We start from the raw sequence: 5500 nt of genomic DNA on the forward strand, positions 1-5500 counted from the left end.
AAGTTAAGGTATGACTATCCCTATAACACTATATATCACAATATATTTACGATTTTCCAATAAAACCAGGGATGTAGCCCGTCGCCCCCTTTTCCCAAAACTGTAATCATGAAAAACCTATAGTTTTACCTATTAGATCCCCCTAAATGAGTAACCAAAATGCACACAGGACCATGAACCATAGTTCCACCGAGTTCGATTTCAAAAATAACTGACATAAACTGAATCCCATTACCTTTCCCTAAATGGTCAATCTCAAACTCTACGACCCCTAAACAACAAACCGAGTTCCTAAAACCTACAAACCATAGTACAAAATATACTCACAACTCTATTCTCTATATAACTACTGGACTAGAATTGAAAACCGAGCCTTACCTCGATTTCGAGCCAAAACCCAAAAGTGCCTGGAACAAAGATCTGATCCATAGAACTTGTAGAGAATCCTTCCCTGATTCTCGTGGTAATGCTGGATCAACGATTCTAGCAACTATCAGTGAAGAAATCTAAAGAGAGAGAGAGAGTATCCATTTGAGTTCTAGAGAGATAGAGAGAGGATTTGAGATTTCTTAGCTGAGAAGTAATGAAAACTAATATTTATAGCCCTTTGACTCAGTCATCCTCATCAATGAGATGGCGCCTTTATCGACGAGGCACTGAAGACACCTCGTCGATGAGATGGTGGCCTCGTCGACGAGTCTGATATTTTCAGATTCCCGAAACCTCTCGGTTTCTCCTGGTCGATGAGACCCTGCACTTCATCGCTGAGTAAGACAAAGCCTTCATCAACGAACTCTGGCTTCATCGACGAAGTTTGCTCAATTTACCCCTTTAACCTTCTCTTAATTAATTTAATCCATATATCACGGTTTGTGTTTTTACATCACAGTTATATGAGAGCCCTAAAAAGCTCATCATTATAAGAGACCTTTAAAAAGCTTAACGTTAAGCACGATTCTATTGTTTTATATATATTAGATACAGTGCAACCACACATATGATTCTCAGTGTGGGTATCGAGATAGTTGGCTGGATATTGGAGTGGCCACTTGGTGGATTAATGGACCAGGAGGTACTTATCGGACTATAGTAAATTGCATAACCCATAGGCCAATGGGTAATGACTTGGAAGTTGTTATTATTGTATCTAAGCTGGATAGTGTTCTAAATATGCATATTTATGATTTGAAAGTTAAAATGGGCAAAGTCATAGGTTTGAGTACTGGGCGGAGAGATCGTATAGTGTATGAGCTTGTATCCTACTCTAACTTCGGGGACTCTCGCTTGTTATGATGCTAAATCGTCTATTATAGGAATTATGTCTATACATCTCCCATATCATAGTTTTGAGAATATGCCTTATATGTATCTATTTTCAATTGAAATAAATGCATGTAGTCACACACTAATGTAATATCTTCCACCTTATTGAGAAATGTCTCACCCCAACATGCAACCTTTGTTTCAGGTCCTACAGGGCATCGGTCCTAGTTGCTAGAGGAACCTAAAAGGGTCGTTTTGTCTTTAGCTTACGTAAGTTATTTGGTATATGCTAAAGATTAGTTTGGAACATTTTCGGGGTTGTAAGAACTGATTATGTTTCAAGTATGGATGTTTATGTTTTTCGTTGTGCATGAAATTGCATGTCAGTATGAAATACTCGTATGTTCCTATTCAGGGCAGGTCATATATGTATGTTATTAGGGATAGGTGTAATATACATGTGTAGTAGCACTCTAGGGTCGTATAATAGGTCGGGGCGTTACAGTTGGTATCAAAGCCCTTAACTAGCCGAAAGTGTGATGTGAATTGCACTGCCTGGTTATGAAAATACTCGGAACTTAGGTTGCTAGGTTTTGTAGATTAGACTTACCAGAGTTTAGGATATGGATAAAACATTTAAGTTTGCTTTGTATACCTGGAGACATAAATCCATTGACAGACTTTTGTGTTTTTATGGATCAATTGAATGGTTTAGAAAATCACGACGATCTATTGACGGTTTTGTTTCCAAGTGGAAGGGCGAAACTTGAGCTAGAATGAGAAGGTTAAATTAATGGATTAAGTCAATATTAAGAATGTGGATTCTAGGAATCGAGTCGATAATATGGTAGTATTAGCTGATACTTAGGCTATTACCCTTCTAATGAATGTTCAAAATTGCTTTTCAAGATGGAATCCAGGAACAATACTGCCAACGTGGGAGGCAGTGGTAGTAAGGGTGCTAGCCATGAGGCAGGCAGTGACTCTACAAGTGTATTTCGAGATTTTGCACAGCAGCTTATGGCTAAGGTGGTGTGAACAAATAGGGGGCAGGACCATCCCACAACTGAGATGGGATGCTCCATTGATTAGTTCACTAGACTGAAGCCTTCGGTTTTCATAGGAAGTGTAGATTCGATTTGAGCTGAGAATTGGATCTAGGTGATCGAGAAGATCTTGGATGTTCTGAACTGCACAGAGAAGCAAAAGATAACCTTTGTAACATTCAAGGTGTCAAGGGAGGTAGAAAGATGGTGGGTGTTGGTGAAGAAGATGGAAGAGCACTGACTGATACCAATATTGATGATGTGGGCCCATTTTAGAGAATTATTCTTTTAATAGTCAGAAATGCAAAGATGGAGGAATTCATGAGCTTGATGCAGGAGTCGCTGATAGTGCAGCAGTATGCCGCTAGATTCCAGGAGCTATCCCAATTTGCTCCATTCATGATACTGGATGAGGCGATGAAGGCCTGGGAGTTTTAAAGGGGTCTGAGGAAGGAGATCCGAAGACAAAAAATGATCTTACAGTTGTAGGACTTTGCTACACTGGTAGACAAAGCCACTGTAGTAGAGGAGAGTCTACTGGAGGATGCAGAGGTCTAGGTGGCTAGCACCTCACAGTTCTTCTTCTAGGGCAAGGCAGGGTAACTGAAAGAAGAACAGTAGTGGTACATCTCAGAGCACCACATCTTATCGTGGTTTCCCTACGTGTGGTAGGAGGTACTCAAGCCAATGTTGGAAGGCTACAGGGGCTTGTCTGCGGTGTGGTAGGCAAGGACATCGGGCGAGAGATTGTTATATACAAGGAAATAGTGGAGCCCCACAATAGCCATACAGAGAAGATACACAGGCGCAACGTTGTGGACAACAGAGGGGTACAACCCATGCTAGGGTGTATTCTCTAACTCCAGGAAATGCAAAAAATGTTGTTGATGCAGTCATAGGTACCATTTACATGCTTTCTCATAAAGCTTTTATACTATTCAATTTTGGGCCAACACATTCCTTTATTTCCTAAGGATTCATTAAACTGTGTGGATTAGAGGTGCAACATTTAGATTATGAATTGGTAGTGGCTACGCCATCTGGGTCTGTAGTCGTATGTAGCAAAGTAGTATGTGATTTCCTAATAGAAATTCAGGAGAGGGTACTGCAGTTAGCCTTATTGTGTTTGACATGTATGGCTTCGATATCATCCTAAGGATAGAATGGCTATCTTCTAGTTATGCTAGTATCGATGGTCACAGTAGGGAGGTGATGTGTAGACTGTTAGGGGAGCAGGAGTTCAAGTTCCTAGGGTCATGTGTGCGTTCTGCACCATGGAGTCCTTCAGCTATGCAAGTTAGGAGGTTACTGCTGAAAGGATGCCAAGGGTATCTGGCGTGTGTGAAAGACATGCCGGCAGAAGAACGTAAACTGAAGACGATTCCCTATAGTGCGCAAGTTCCCTGATGTGTTTCCAGAGGATTTGCCAGGATTATCTTCGGACCATGAAGTGGAATTCGTTATAGAGTTAGCTCCAGGTACAACACCAATATCAAAAGCTCTGTATCATATGGCTCCAGCTGAATTGAGAGATTTGAAAGAATAACTTTTAGGGGCTACTAGACAAGGGGTATATTTGACTAAGTTTTTCACCCTGGGGAGCACCGGTGTTATTTGTGAAGAAGAAGGATGGGTCGATGAGAATGTGCATCGACTACAGGGAACTTAACAAGGTGACGGTAAAGAACTAGTACCCACTACCTAGGATTGATGATTTGTTTAACCAGCTACAAGGCATGCAGATCTTCTCTAAGATCGACCCTCGATCTGGGTATCACTAGCTGAAGGTGAAAGCGGAGGATGTTCTGAAGACAACATTTCGAACCCGGTATGGCCTTTACGAATTTATGGTTATGTCTTTTGGTTTTACTAATGCACCTGTAGCATTTATGGATCTGATGAACATGGTCTTTCATGAATACTTAGATTGGTTCGTCATGGTCTTTATGGATGATATCCTAGTGTATTCTAGGAGTGCTGCAGAACATGAAGTTCATCTGAGACTGGTACTACAAATGCTTAGGAATAAGAAGTTATTTTCTAAACTGAAGAAGTGCGAGTTTTGGCTAAAACATATTGAATTTCTACGTCACATAGTGTCCAGAAAAGGTGTATTAGGATCCGAGTAAGATAGAGGTAGTAGTGGATTGGGCGAGACCGAAGAATGTTTAGGAGATCAAAAGTTTTCTAGGTCTTGTAGGATACTACCAATGGTTAGTTCAAGGGTTCTCTAGTTTAGTAGGTCCTTTGACGTGACTCACAGGGAAGAACGTGAGGTATGATTGGACTGATGAGTGAGAGCTAAGTTTCTAGGAGCTGAAACGGCGACTGGTTACTGCTCCAGTTTTGACCATTCCATTTGGGGATGGCGGATTTGTTATCTACAGTGACGCCTCTAAGAAGGGTCTTGGTTGTGTTCTAATGCAGCAGGATAGAGTAGTTGCTTACGCTTCTAGTCAACTCAAAGAGTACGAGAAGAATTACCCGACACATGATATGGAATTGGCAGCTGTAGTGTTGGCGTTGAAAATCTGGAGGCACTACCTATATGGTGAAAGGTGCGAGATTTTTACTAATCATAAAAGTTTTAAGTATATTTTCACCCAGAAAGAGCTAAACATGAGACAACGTAGGTGGCTTGAGTTGATAAAGGACTACGACTGTACCACTAGTTATAACCTAGGAAAAGCAAATGTGGTAGCTAATGCTTTGAGTCAGAAGTTAGTTCATGCGGCGGTCGCTGCAGTGGGAGTTCAGCATAAGATCTGTATAGACCTAGAAAGGTTGGGCTTGGAGGTAGTGGAAGGAAATCATCAGGCTCTTCTTGTTAGCTTGGTGGTACAACCAACCTTATAAGAGAGGATCCGAGCAGCGCAGAAGGAGGATCTAGAGCTAGTTGAGGTCACGGAAGGAGTTCAGAGTGGGTTAAAGCTGGATTTCAGTATCTCAAGTGATGGGATATTGAGATCTCATAATAGGGTTTGTGTACAGAATGATGCCGAGATTAAACGGGTCATTCTGGAGGGGTCACACCATTCGCTTTACACCATACATCCTGGAAGTACAAAGATGTACCAAAACCTTAGGGAATCTTTCTGGTGGTTGAACATGAAAAGAGAGATCACCCATTTTGTAGAGCAGTGCTTGACATGTCAGTAGGTCAAAGCAGAGTGCTAGAGGCCAGTAGGACC

Source organism: Malania oleifera, chromosome 10 (assembly GCF_029873635.1).
Source record: "Malania oleifera isolate guangnan ecotype guangnan chromosome 10, ASM2987363v1, whole genome shotgun sequence".
NCBI classification, from domain to species: Eukaryota; Viridiplantae; Streptophyta; class Magnoliopsida; order Santalales; family Ximeniaceae; genus Malania; species Malania oleifera.